Genomic DNA, 15,508 nt, shown 5'->3' with positions numbered 1-15,508 from the left:
CTCTTTCTGTGTTGTTATATCCAAACCTGTTGTTGAATCAAACAATGTGGTTGAGGCTTGTGTTGTTATACCTTCATCAGTAGTAACGTCAACTGCTGTAGAATCTTGCTGTGTTGTTATATCTAAACCTGTTGTTGAGTCAAACAATGTGGTTGAAGCTTGTACTTCATCAGTAGTTACGTCAACTGTTGTAGAATCTTGCTGTGTTGTTATATCCACACCTGTTGTTGAGTCAAACAAAGTGGTTGAAGCTTGTGTTGTTATACTTTCATCAGTAGTAACGTCAAATGTTGTAGAATCTTTCTGTGTTGTTATATCCAAACCTGTTGTTGAGTCAAACAATGTGGTTGAAGCTTGTACTTCATCAGTAGTTACGTCAACTGTTGTAGATTCTTGCTGTGTTGTTATATCCACACCTGTTGTTGAGTCAAACAAAGTGGTTGAGGCTTGAGTTGTTATACCTTCATCAGTAGTTACGTAAACTGTTGTAGAATCTTGCTGTGTTGTTATATCCAAACCTGTTGTTGAGTCAAACAATGTGGTTGAAGCTTGTACTTCATCAGTAGTTACGTCAACTGTTGTAGAATCTTGCTGTGTTGTTATATCCACACCTGTTGTTGAGTCAAAAAAAGTGGTTGAAGCTTGTGTTGTTATACCTTCATCAGTAGTAACGTCAACTGTTGTAGAATCTTGCTGTGTTGTTATATCCACACCTGTTGTTGAGTCAAACAAAGTGGTTGAAGCTTGTGTTGTTATACCTTCATCAGTAGTTACGTCAGCTGTTGTTGTAGAATCTTGCTGTGTTGTTTTATCCAAAGCTGTTGTTGAGTCAAAAAAAGTCGTTGAAGCTTGTGTTGTTTGACCTTCATCAGGAGTTACGTCATCTGTTGTGGAATCTTGCTGTGTTGTTATATCCAAACCTGTTGTTGAGTCAAACAAAGTGGTTGAAGCTTGTGTTGTTATACCTTCATCAGTAGTTACGTCAACTGTTGTAGAATCTTGCTGTGTTGTTATATCCAAACCTGTTGTTGAGTCAAACAATGTGGTTGAAGCTTGTGTTGTTATACCTTCATCAGTAGTTACGTCAACTGTTGTAGAATCTTGCTGTGTTGTTATATCCAAATCTGTTGTTGAGTCAAACAATGTGGTTGAAGCTTGTACTTCATCAGTAGTTACGTCAACTGTTGTAGAATCTTGCTGTGTTGTTATATCTAAACCTGTTGTTGAGTCAAACAATGTAGTTGAGGCTTGAGTTGTTATACCTTCATCAGTAGTTACGTCAACTGTTGTAGACTTTTTCTGTGTTGTTATATCCAAACCTGTTGTTGAATCAAACAATGTGGTTGAGGCTTGTGTTGTTATACCTTCATCAGTAGTAACGTCAACTGTTGTAGAATCTTGCTGTGTTGTTATATCTAAACCTGTTGTTGAGTCAAACAATGTGGTTGAAGCTTGTGTTGTTATATCTTCATCAGTAGTAACGTCAACTGTTGTAGATTCTTGCTGTGTTGTTATATCCACACCTGTTGTTGAGTCAAACAAAGTGGTTGAGGCTTGAGTTGTTATACCTTCATCAGTAGTTACGTCAACTGTTGTAGAATCTTGCTGTGTTGTTATATCCAAACCTGTTGTTGAGTCAAACAATGTGGTTGAAGCTTGTACTTCATCAGTAGTTACGTCAACTGTTGTAGAATCTTGCTGTGTTGTTATATCCAAACCTGTTGTTGAGTCAAACAATGTGGTTGAAGCTTGTACTTCATCAGTAGTTACGTCAACTGTTGTAGAATCTTGCTGTGTTGTTATATCCACACCTGTTGGTGAGTCAAACAAAGTGGTTGAAGCTTGTGTTGTTATACCTTCATCAGTAGTAACGTCAACTGTTGTAGAATCTTTCTGTGTTGATATATCCAAACCTGTTGTTGAGTCAAAAAAAGTGGTTGAAGCTTGTGTTGTTATACCTTCATCAGTAGTAACGTCAACTGTTGTAGAATCTTGCTGTGTTGTTATATCCACACCTGTTGTTGAGTCAAACAAAGTGGTTGAAGCTTGTGTTGTTATACCTTCATCAGTAGTTACGTCAGCTGTTGTTGTAGAATCTTGCTGTGTTGTTTTATCCAAAGCTGTTGTTGAGTCAAAAAAAGTCGTTGAAGCTTGTGTTGTTTGACCTTCATCAGGAGTTACGTCATCTGTTGTGGAATCTTGCTGTGTTGTTATATCCAAACCTGTTGTTGAGTCAAACAAAGTGGTTGAAGCTTGTGTTGTTATACCTTCATCAGTAGTTACGTCAACTGTTGTAGAATCTTGCTGTGTTGTTATATCCAAACCTGTTGTTGAGTCAAACAATGTGGTTGAAGCTTGTGTTGTTATACCTTCATCAGTAGTTACGTCAACTGTTGTAGAATCTTGCTGTGTTGTTATATCCAAATCTTTTGTTGAGTCAAACAATGTGGTTGAAGCTTGTACTTCATCAGTAGTTACGTCAACTGTTGTAGAATCTTGCTGTGTTGTTATATCTAAACCTGTTGTTGAGTCAAACAATGTAGTTGAGGCTTGAGTTGTTATACCTTCATCAGTAGTTACGTCAACTGTTGTAGACTCTTTCTGTGTTGTTATATCCAAACCTGTTGTTGAATCAAACAATGTGGTTGAGGCTTGTGTTGTTATACCTTCATCAGTAGTAACGTCAACTGTTGTAGAATCTTGCTGTGTTGTTATATCTAAACCTGTTGTTGAGTCAAACAATGTGGTTGAAGCTTGTGTTGTTATATCTTCATCAGTAGTAACGTCAACTGTTGTAGATTCTTGCTGTGTTGTTATATCCACACCTGTTGTTGAGTCAAACAAAGTGGTTGAGGCTTGAGTTGTTATACCTTCATCAGTAGTTACGTCAACTGTTGTAGAATCTTGCTGTGTTGTTATATCCAAACCTGTTGTTGAGTCAAACAATGTGGTTGAAGCTTGTACTTCATCAGTAGTTACGTCAACTGTTGTAGAATCTTGCTGTGTTGTTATATCCAAACCTGTTGTTGAGTCAAACAATGTGGTTGAAGCTTGTACTTCATCAGTAGTTACGTCAACTGTTGTAGAATCTTGCTGTGTTGTTATATCCAAATCTGTTGTTGAGTCAAACAATGTGGTTGAAGCTGGTGTTGTTATACCTTCATCAGTAGTAACGTCAACTGTTGTAGATTCTTGCTGTGTTGTTATATCCACACCTGTTGTTGAGTCAAACAAAGTCGTTGAGGCTTGAGTTGTTATACCTTCATCAGTAGTTACGTCAACTGTTGTAGAATCTTGCTGTGTTGTTATATCCAAACCAGTTGTTGAGTCAAACAATGTGGTTGAGGCTTGAGTTGTTATACCTTCATCAGTAGTTACGTCAACTGTTGTAGAATCTTGCTGTGTTGTTATATCCAAACCAGTTGTTGAGTCAAACAATGTAGTTGAAGCTTGTGTTGTTATACCTTCATCAGTAGTTACGTCAACTGTTGTAGAATCTTGCTGTGTTGTTATATCCAAACCTGTTGTTGAGTCAAACAATGTGGTTGAAGCTTGTACTTCATCAGTAGTTACGTCAACTGTTGTAGAATCTTGCTGTGTTGTTATATCCACACCTGTTGTTGAGTCAAACAAAGTGGTTGAAGCTTGTGTTGTTATATCTTCATCAGTAGTAACGTCAACTGTTGTAGATTCTTGCTGTGTTGTTATATCCACACCTGTTGTTGAGTCAAACAAAGTGGTTGAGGCTTGAGTTGTTACACCTTCATCAGTAGTTACGTCAACTGTTGTAGAATCTTGCTGTGTTGTTATATCCAAACCTGTTGTTGAGTCAAACAATGTGGTTGAAGCTTGTACTTCATCAGTAGTTACGTCAACTGTTGTAGAATCTTGCTGTGTTGTTATATCCAAACCTGTTGTTGAGTCAAACAATGTGGTTGAAGCTTGTACTTCATCAGTAGTTACGTCAACTGTTGTAGAATCTTGCTGTGTTGTTATGTCCAAATCTGTTGTTGAGTCAAACAATGTGGTTGAAGCTTGTGTTGTTATACCTTCATCAGTAGTAACGTCAACTGTTGTAGATTCTTGCTGTGTTGTTATATCCACACCTGTTGTTGAGTCAAACAAAGTCGTTGAGGCTTGAGTTGTTATACCTTCATCAGTAGTTACGTCAACTTTTGTAGAATCTTGCTGTGTTGTTATATCCAAACCAGTTGTTGAGTCAAACAATGTGGTTGAGGCTTGAGTTGTTATACCTTCATCAGTAGTTACGTCAACTGTTGTAGAATCTTGCTGTGTTGTTATATCCAAACCAGTTGTTGAGTCAAACAATGTAGTTGAAGCTTGTGTTGTTATACCTTCATCAGTAGTTACGTCAACTGTTGTAGATTCTTGCTGTGTTGTTATATCCACACCTGTTGTTGAGTCAAACAAAGTGGTTGAAGCTTGAGTTGTTATACCTTCATCAGTAGTAACGTCAACTGTTGTGGAATCTTGCTGTGTTGTTATATCCACACCTGTTGTTGAGTCAAGCAAAGTGGTTGAAGCTTGTGTTGTTATACCTTCATCAGTAGTAACGTCAACCGTTGTAGATTGTTGCTGTGTTGTTATATCCACACCTGTTGTTGAGTCAAACAAAGTGGTTGAAGCTTGTGTTGTTATACCTTCATCAGTAGTTACGTCAACTGTTGTAGAATCTTGCTGTGTTGTTATATCCAAACCAGTTGTTGAGTCAAACAATGTGGTTGAAGCTTGTGTTTTTATACCTTCATCAGTAGTTACGTCAACTGTTGTAGAATCTTGCTGTGTTGTTATATCCAAATCTGTTGTTGAGTCAAACAATGTAGTTGAAGCTTGTACTTCATCAGTAGTTACGTCAACTGTTGTAGAATCTTGCTGTGTTGTTATATCCAAACCTGTTGTTGAGTCAAACAATGTGGTTGAAGCTTGTACTTCATCAGTAGTTACGTCAACTGTTGAAGAATCTTGCTGTGTTGTTATATCCACACCTGTTGTTGAGTCAAACAAAGTGGTTGAAGCTTGTGTTGTTATACCTTCATCAGTAGTAACGTCAAATGTTGTAGAATCTTTCTGTGTTGTTATATCCAAACCTGTTGTTGAGTCAAACAAAGTGGTTGAAGCTTGTGTTGTTATACTTTCATCAGTAGTAACGTCAACTGTTGTGGAATCTTGCTGTGTTGTTATATCCACACCTGTTGTTGAGTCAAACAAAGTGGTTGAAGCTTGTGTTGTTATACCTTCATCAGTAGTAACGTCAACCGTTGTAGATTGTTGCTGTGTTGTTATATCCACACCTGTTGTTGCGTCAAACAAAGTGGTTGAAGCTTGTGTTGTTATACCTTCATCAGTAGTTACGTCAACTGTTGTAGAATCTTGCTGTGTTGTTATATCCAAACCAGTTGTTGAGTCAAACAATGTGGTTGAAACTTGTGTTGTTATACCTTCATCAGTAGTTACGTCAACTGTTGTAGAATCTTGCTGTGTTGTTATATCCAAATCTGTTGTTGAGTCAAACAATGTAGTTGAAGCTTGTACTTCATCAGTAGTTACGTCAACTGTTGTAGAATCTTGCTGTGTTGTTATATCTAAACCTGTTGTTGAGTCAAACAATGTAGTTGAGGCTTGAGTTGTTATACCTTCATCAGTAGTTACGTCAACTGTTGTAGACTCTTTCTGTGTTGTTATATCCAAACCTGTTGTTGAATCAAACAATGTGGTTGAGGCTTGTGTTGTTATACCTTCATCAGTAGTAACGTCAACTGTTGTAGAATCTTGCTGTGTTGTTATATCTAAACCTGTTGTTAAGTCAAACAATGTGGTTGAAGCTTGTGTTGTTATACCTTCATCAGTAGTAACGTCAAATGTTGTAGAATCTTTCTGTGTTGTTATATCCAAACCTGTTGTTGAGTCAAACAAAGTGGTTGAAGCTTGTGTTGTTATACCTTCATCAGTAGTAACGTCAACTGTTGTAGAATCTTGCTGTGTTGTTATATCCACACCTGTTGTTGAGTCAAACAAAGTGGTTGAAGCTTGTGTTGTTATACCTTCATCAGTAGTAACGTCAACTGTTGTAGATTCTTGCTGTGTTGTTATATCCACACCTGTTGTTGAGTCAAACAAAGTGGTTGAGGCTTGAGTTGTTATACCTTCATCAGTAGTTACCTCAACTGTTGTGGAATCTTGCTGTGTTGTTATATCCAAACCAGTTGTTGAGTCAAACAATGTGGTTGAGGCTTGAGTTGTTATACCTTCATCAGTAGTTACGTCAACTGTTGTAGAATCTTGCTGTGTTGTTATATCCAAACCAGTTGTTGAGTCAAACAATGTAGTTGAAGCTTGTGTTGTTATACCTTCATCAGTAGTTACGTCAACTGTTGTAGAATCTTGCTGTGTTGTTATATCCAAACCTGTTGTTGAGTCAAACAATGTGGTTGAAGCTTGTAATTCAACAGTAGTTACGTCAACTGTTGTAGAATCTTGCTGTGTTGTTATATCCACACCTGTTGTTGAGTCAAACAAAGTGGTTGAAGCTTGTGTTGTTATACCTTCATCAGTAGTAACGTCAAATGTTGTAGAATCTTTCTGTGTTGTTATATCCAAACCTGTTGTTGAGTCAAACAAAGTGGTTGAAGCTTGTGTTGTTATATCTTCATCAGTAATAACGTCAACTGTTGTGGAATCTTGCTGTGTTGTTATATCCACACCTGTTGTTGAGTCAAACAAAGTGGTTGAAGCTTGTGTTGTTATACCTTCATCAGTAGTAACGTCAACCGTTGTAGATTGTTGCTGTGTTGTTATATCCACACCTGTTGTTGAGTCAAACAAAGTGGTTGAGGCTTGAGTTGTTATACCTTCATCAGTAGTTACGTCGACTGTTGTAGAATCTTGCTGTGTTGTTATATCCAAACCTGTTGTTGAGTCAAACAATGTGGTTGAAGCTTGTACTTCATCAGTAGTTACGTCAACTGTTGTAGAATCTTGCTGTGTTGTTATATCCAAATCTGTTGTTGAGTCAAACAATGTGGTTGAAGCTTGTACTTCATCAGTAGTTACGTCAACTGTTGTAGAATCTTGCTGTGTTGTTATATCTAAACCTGTTGTTGAGTCAAACAATGTGGTTGAAGCTTGTGTTGTTATACCTTCATCAGTAGTAACGTCAACTGTTGTAGATTCTTGCTGTGTTGTTATATCCACACCATTTGTTGAATCAAACAATGTGGTTGAGGCTTGTGTTGTTATACCTTCATCAGTAGTAACGTCAACTGTTGTAGAATCTTGCTGTGTTGTTATATCTAAACCTCTTGTTGAGTCAAACAATGTGGTTGAAGCTTTTGTTGTTATACCTTCATCAGTAGTAACGTCAAATGTTGTAGAATCTTTCTGTGTTGTTATATCCAAACCTGTTGTTGAGTCAAACAAAGTGGTTGAAGCTTGTGTTGTTATACCTTCATCAGTAGTAACGTCAACTGTTGTAGAATCTTGCTGTGTTGTTATATCCACACCTGTTGTTGAGTCAAACAAAGTGGTTGAAGCTTGTGTTGTTATACCTTCATCAGTAGTAACGTCAACTGTTGTAGATTCTTGCTGTGTTGTTATATCCACACCTGTTGTTGAGTCAAACAAAGTGGTTGAGGCTTGAGTTGTTATACCTTCATCAGTAGTTACGTCAACTGTTGTAGAATCTTGCTGTGTTGTTATATCCAAACCAGTTGTTGAGTCAAACAATGTGGTTGAGGCTTGAGTTGTTATACCTTCATCAGTAGTTACGTCAACTGTTGTAGAATCTTGCTGTGTTGTTATATCCAAACCAGTTGTTGAGTCAAACAATGTAGTTGAAGCTTGTGTTGTTATACCTTCATCAGTAGTTACGTCAACTGTTGTAGAATCTTGCTGTGTTGTTATATCCAAACCTGTTGTTGAGTCAAACAATGTGGTTGAAGCTTGTACTTCATCAGTAGTTACGTCAACTGTTGTAGAATCTTGCTGTGTTGTTATATCCACACCTGTTGTTGAGTCAAACAAAGTCGTTGAAGCTTGTGTTGTTATACCTTCATCAGTAGTAACGTCAAATGTTGTAGAATCTTTCTGTGTTGTTATATCCAAACCTGTTGTTGAGTCAAACAAAGTGGTTGAAGCTTGTGTTGTTATATCTTCATCAGTAGTAACGTCAACTGTTGTAGAATCTTGCTGTGTTGTTATATCCACACCTGTTGTTGAGTCAAACAAAGTGGTTGTAGCTTGTGTTGTTATACCTTCATCAGTAGTAACGTCAACTGTTGTAGATTCTTGCTGTGTTGTTATATCCACACCTGTTGTTGAGTCAAACAAAGTGGTTGAGGCTTGAGTTGTTATACCTTCATCAGTAGTTACGTCAACTGTTGTAGAATCTTGCTGTGTTGTTATATCCAAACCTGTTGTTGAGTCAAACAATGTGGTTGAAGCTTGAGTTGTTATACCTTCATCAGTAGTTACGTCAACTGTTGTAGAATCTTGCTGTGTTGTTATATCCAAACCAGTTGTTGAGTCAAACAATGTAGTTGAAGCTTGTGTTGTTATACCTTCATCAGTAGTTACGTCAACTGTTGTAGAATCTTGCTGTGTTGTTATATCCAAACCTGTTGTTGAGTCAAACAATGTGGTTGAAGCTTGTACTTCATCAGTAGTTACGTCAACTGTTGTAGAATCTTGCTGTGTTGTTATATCCACACCTGTTGTTGAGTCAAACAAAGTCGTTGAAGCTTGTGTTGTTATACCTTCATCAGTAGTAACGTCAAATGTTGTAGAATCTTTCTGTGTTGTTATATCCAAACCTGTTGTTGAGTCAAACAAAGTGGTTGAAGCTTGTGTTGTTATATCTTCATCAGTAGTAACGTCAACTGTTGTAGAATCTTGCTGTGTTGTTATATCCACACCTGTTGTTGAGTCAAACAAAGTGGTTGAAGCTTGAGTTGTTATACCTTCATCAGTAGTAACGTCAACTGTTGTAGATTCTTGCTGTGTTGTTATATCCACACCTGTTGTTGAGTCAAACAAAGTGGTTGAGGCTTGAGTTGTTATACCTTCATCAGTAGTTACGTCAACTGTTGTAGAATCTTGCTGTGTTGTTATATCCAAACCTGTTGTTGAGTCAAACAATGTGGTTGAAGCTTGTACTTCATCAGTAGTTACGTCAACTGTTGTAGAATCTTGCTGTGTTGTTATATCCACACCTGTTGTTGAGTCAAACAAAGTGGTTGAAGCTTGTGTTGTTATACCTTCATCAGTAGTAACGTCAAATGTTGTAGAATCTTTCTGTGTTGTTATATCCAAACCTGTTGTTGAGTCAAACAAAGTGGTTGAAGCTTGTGTTGTTATACCTTCATCAGTAGTAACGTCAACTGTTGTAGAATCTTGCTGTGTTGTTATATCCACACCTGTTGTTGAGTCAAACAAAGTGGTTGAAGCTTGTGTTGTTATACCTTCATCAGTAGTAACGTCAACTGTTGTAGATTCCTGCTGTGTTGTTATATCCAAACCTGTTGTTGAGTCAAACAATGTGGTTGAAGCTTGTACTTCATCAGTAGTTACGTCAACTGTTGTAGAATCTTGCTGTGTTGTTATATCCACATCTGTTGTTGAGTCAAACAAAGTGGTTGAAGCTTGTGTTGTTATACCTTCATCAGTAGTAACGTCAACTGTTGTAGAATCTTGCTGTGTTGTTATATCCAAACCAGTTGTTGAGTCAAACAATGTAGTTGAAGCTTGTGTTGTTATACCTTCATCAGTAGTTACGTCAACTGTTGTAGATTCTTGCTGTGTTGTTATATCCACACCTGTTGTTGAGTCAAACAAAGTGGTTGAGGCTTGAGTTGTTATACCTTCATCAGTAGTTACGTCAACTGTTGTAGAATCTTGCTGTGTTGTTATATCCAAACCTGTTGTTGAGTCAAACAATGTGGTTGAAGCTTGTACTTCATCAGTAGTTACGTCAACTGTTGTAGAATCTTGCTGTGTTGTTATATCCACACCTGTTGTTGAGTCAAACAAAGTGGTTGAAGCTTGTGTTGTTATACCTTCATCAGTAGTAACGTCAAATGTTGTAGAATCTTTCTGTGTTGTTATATCCAAACCTGTTGTTGAGTCAAACAAAGTGGTTGAAGCTTGTGTTGTTATACCTTCATCAGTAGTAACGTCAACTGTTGTAGAATCTTGCTGTGTTGTTATATCCACACCTGTTGTTGAGTCAAACAAAGTGGTTGAAGCTTGTGTTGTTATACCTTCATCAGTAGTAACGTCAACTGTTGTAGATTCCTGCTGTGTTGTTATATCCAAACCTGTTGTTGAGTCAAACAATGTGGTTGAAGCTTGTACTTCATCAGTAGTTACGTCAACTGTTGTAGAATCTTGCTGTGTTGTTATATCCACATCTGTTGTTGAGTCAAACAAAGTGGTTGAAGCTTGTGTTGTTATACCTTCATCAGTAGTAACGTCAACTGTTGTAGAATCTTGCTGTGTTGTTATATCCAAACCAGTTGTTGAGTCAAACAATGTAGTTGAAGCTTGTGTTGTTATACCTTCATCTGTAGTTACGTCAACTGTTGTAGAATCTTGCTGTGTTGTTATATCCAAACCAGTTGTTGAGTCAAACAATGTGGTTGAGGCTTGAGTTGTTATACCTTCATCAGTAGTTACGTCAACTGTTGTAGAATCTTGCTGTGTTGTTATATCCAAACCAGTTGTTGAGTCAAACAATGTAGTTGAAGCTTGTGTTGTTATACCTTCATCAGTAGTTACGTCAACTGTTGTAGAATCTTGCTGTGTTGTTATATCCAAACCTGTTGTTGAGTCAAACAATGTGGTTGAAGCTTGTACTTCATCAGTAGTTACGTCAACTGTTGTAGAATCTTGCTGTGTTGTTATATCCACACCTGTTGTTGAGTCAAACAAAGTGGTTGAAGCTTGTGTTGTTATACCTTCATCAGTAGTAACGTCAACTGTTGTAGATTCTTGCTGTGTTGTTATATCCACACCTGTTGTTGAGTCAAACAAAGTGGTTGAGGCTTGAGTTGTTATACCTTCATCAGTAGTTACGTCAACTGTTGTAGAATCTTGCTGTGTTGTTATATCCAAACCTGTTGTTGAGTCAAACAATGTGGTTGAAGCTTGTACTTCATCAGTAGTTACGTCAACTGTTGTAGAATCTTGCTGTGTTGTTATATCCACACCTGTTGTTGAGTCAAACAAAGTGGTTGAAGCTTGTGTTGTTATACCTTCATCAGTAGTAACGTCAAATGTTGTAGAATCTTTCTGTGTTGTTATATCCAAACCTGTTGTTGAGTCAAACAAAGTGGTTGAAGCTTGTGTTGTTATACCTTCATCAGTAGTAACGTCAACTGTTGTAGAATCTTGCTGTGTTGTTATATCCACACCTGTTGTTGAGTCAAACAAAGTGGTTGAAGCTTGTGTTGTTATACCTTCATCAGTAGTAACGTCAACTGTTGTAGATTCTTGCTGTGTTGTTATATCCACACCTGTTGTTGAGTCAAACAAAGTCGTTGAGGCTTGAGTTGTTAAACCTTCATCAGTAGTTACGTCAACTGTTGTAGAATCTTGCTCTGTTGTTATATCCAAACCAGTTGTTGAGTCAAACAATGTAGTTGAAGCTTGTGTTGTTATACCTTCATCAGTAGTTACGTCAACCGTTGTAGAATCTTGCTGTGTTGTTATATCCAAACCTGTTGTTGAGTCAAACAATGTGGTTGAAGCTTGAGTTGTTATACCTTCATCAGTAGTTACGTCAACTGTTGTAGAATCTTGCTGTGTTGTTATATCCAAACCAGTTGTTGAGTCAAACAATGTAGTTGAAGCTTGTGTTGTTATACCTTCATCAGTAGTTACGTCAACCGTTGTAGAATCTTGCTGTGTTGTTATATCCAAACCTGTTGTTGAGTCAAACAATGTGGTTGAAGCTTGTACTTCATCAGTAGTTACGTCAACTGTTGTAGAATCTTGCTGTGTTGTTATATCCACACCTGTTGTTGAGTCAAACAAAGTGGTTGAAGCTTGTGTTGTTATACCTTCATCAGTAGTAACGTCAAATGTTGTAGAATCTTTCTGTGTTGTTATATCCAAACCTGTTGTTGAGTCAAACAAAGTGGTTGAAGCATGTGTTGTTATACCTTCATCAGTAGTAACGTCAACTGTTGTGGAATCTTGCTGTGTTGTTATATCCACACCTGTTGTTGAGTCAAACAAAGTGGTTGAAGCTTGTGTTGTTATACCTTCATCAGTAGTAACGTCAACCGTTGTAGATTGTTGCTGTGTTGTTATATCCACACCTGTTGTTGAGTCAAACAAAGTGGTTGAGGCTTGAGTTGTTATACCTTCATCAGTAGTTACGTCAACTGTTGTAGAATCTTGCTGTGGTGTTATATCCAAACCAGTTGTTGAGTCAAACAATGTGGTTGAGGCTTGAGTTGTTATACCTTCATCAGTAGTAACGTCAAATGTTGTTGAATCTTTCTGTGTTGTTATATCCAAACCTGTTGTTGAGTCAAACAAAGTGGTTGAATCTTGTGTTGTTATACCTTTATCAGTAGTAACGTCAACTGTTGTAGAATCTTGCTGTGTTGTTATATCCACACCTGTTGTTGAGTCAAACAAAGTGGTTGAAGCTTGTGTTGTTATACCTTCATCAGTAGTAACGTCAACTGTTGTAGATTCTTGCTGTGTTGTTATATCCACACCTGTTGTTGAGTCAAACAAAGTGGTTGAGGCTTGAGTTGTTATACCTTCATCAGTAGTTACGTCAACTGTTGTAGAATCTTGCTGTGTTGTTATATCCAAACCAGTTGTTGAGTCAAACAATGTGGTTGAGGCTTGAGTTGTTATACCTTCATCAGTAGTTACGTCAACTGTTGTAGAATCTTGCTGTGTTGTTATATCCAAACCAGTTGTTGAGTCAAACAATGTAGTTGAAGCTTGTGTTGTTATACCTTCATCAGTAGTTACGTCAACTGTTGTAGAATCTTGCTGTATTGTTATATCCAAACCTGTTGTTGAGTCAAACAATGTGGTTGAAGCTTGTACTTCATCAGTAGTTACGTCAACTGTTGTAGAATCTTGCTGTGTTGTTATATCCACACCTGTTGTTGAGTCAAACAAAGTGGTTGAAGCTTGTGTTGTTATACCTTCATCAGTAGTAACGTCAAATGTTGTAGAATCTTTCTGTGTTGTTATATCCAAACCTGTTGTTGAGTCAAACAAAGTGGTTGAAGCATGTGTTGTTATACCTTCATCAGTAGTAACGTCAACTACTGTGGAATCTTGCTGTGTTGTTATATCCACACCTGTTGTTGAGTCAAACAAAGTGGTTGAAGCTTGTGTTGTTATACCTTCATCAGTAGTAACGTCAACCGTTGTAGATTGTTGCTGTGTTGTTATATCCACACCTGTTGTTGAGTCAAACAAAGTGGTTGAGGCTTGAGTTGTTATACCTTCATCAGTAGTTACGTCAACTGTTGTAGAATCTTGCTGTGGTGTTATATCCAAACCAGTTGTTGAGTCAAACAATGTGGTTGAGGCTTGAGTTGTTATACCTTCATCAGTAGTAACGTCAAATGTTGTAGAATCTTTCTGTTTTGTTATATCCAAACCTGTTGTTGAGTCAAACAAAGTGGTTGAATCTTGTGTTGTTATACCTTTATCAGTAGTAACGTCAACTGTTGTAGAATCTTGCTGTGTTGTTATATCCACACCTGTTGTTGAGTCAAACAAAGTGGTTGAAGCTTGTGTTGTTATACCTTCATCAGTAGTAACGTCAACTGTTGTAGATTCTTGCTGTGTTGTTATATCCACACCTGTTGTTGAGTCAAACAAAGTGGTTGAGTCTTGAGTTCTTATACCTTCATCAGTAGTTACGTCAACTGTTGTAGAATCTTGCTGTGTTGTTATATCCAAACCAGTTGTTGAGTCAAACAATGTGGTTGAGGCTTGAGTTGTTATACCTTCATCAGTAGTTACGTCAACTGTTGTAGAATCTTGCTGTGTTGTTATATCCAAACCAGTTGTTGAGTCAAACAATGTAGTTGAAGCTTGTGTTGTTATACCTTCATCAGTAGTTACGTCAACTGTTGTAGAATCTTGCTGTGTTGTTATATCCAAACCTGTTGTTGAGTCAAACAATGTGGTTGAAGCTTGTACTTCATCAGTAGTTACGTCAACTGTTGTAGAATCTTGCTGTGTTGTTATATCCACACCTGTTGTTGAGTCAAACAAAGTGGTTGAAGCTTGTGTTGTTATACCTTCATCAGTAGTAACGTCAAATGTTGTAGAATCTTTCTGTGTTGTTATATCCAAACCTGTTGTTGAGTCAAACAAAGTGGTTGAAGCTTGTGTTGTTATACCTTCATCAGTAGTAACGTCAACTGTTGTGGAATCTTGCTGTGTTGTTATATCCACACCTGTTGTTGAGTCAAACAAAGTGGTTGAAGCTTGTGTTGTTATACCTTCATCAGTAGTAACGTCAACCGTTGTAGATTGTTGCTGTGTTGTTATATCCACACCTGTTGTTGAGTCAAACAAAGTGGTTGAGGCTTGAGTTGTTATACCTTCATCAGTAGTTACGTCAACTGTTGTAGAATCTTGCTGTGGTGTTATATCCAAACCAGTTGTTGAGTCAAACAATGTGGTTGAGGCTTGAGTTGTTATACCTTTATCAGTAGTTACGTCAACTGTTGTAGAATCTTGCTGTGTTTTTATATCCAAACCAGTTGTTGAGTCAAACAATGTGGTTGAAGCTTGTGTTGTTATACCTTCATCGGTAGTTACGTCAACTGTTGTAGATTCTTGCTGTGTTGTTATATCCAAACCTGTTGTTGAGTCAAACAATGTGGTTGAAGCTTGTACTCCATCAGTAGTTACGTCAACTGTTGTAGAATCTTGCTGTGTTGTTATATCCACACCTGTTGTTGAGTCAAACAAAGTGGTTGAAGCTTGTGTTGTTATACCTTCATCAGTAGTTACGTCAACTGTTGTAGAATCTTGCTGTGTTGTTTTATCCAAACCTGTTGTTGAGTCAAAAAAAGTCGTTGAAGCTTGTGTTGTTTGACCTTCATCAGTAGTTACGTCATCTGTTGTGGAATCTTGCTGTGTTGTTATATCCAAACCTGTTGTTGAGTCAAACAAAGTGGTTGAAGCTTGTGTTGTTATACCTTCATCAGTAGTAACGTCAACTGTTGTAGAACCTTTCTGTCTTGTTATATCCACACCTGTTGTTGAGTCAAACAAAGTGGTTGAGGCTTGAGTTGTTATACCTTCATCAGTAGTTACGTCAACTGTTTTAGAATCTTGTTGTGTTGTTATATCCAAACCAGTTGTTGAGTCAAACAATGTGGTTGAAGCTTGTGTTGTTATACCTTCATCAGTAGTTACGTCAACTGTTGTAGAATCTTGCTGTGTTGTTATATCCAAACCTGTTGTTGAGTCAAACAATGTGGTTGAAGCTTGTACT

The sequence above is a fragment of the Antedon mediterranea genome, chromosome 2 (assembly GCF_964355755.1).
Source record: "Antedon mediterranea chromosome 2, ecAntMedi1.1, whole genome shotgun sequence".
Taxonomy (NCBI): Eukaryota; Metazoa; Echinodermata; class Crinoidea; order Comatulida; family Antedonidae; genus Antedon; species Antedon mediterranea.
This window is presented reverse-complemented; position numbering follows the sequence as displayed.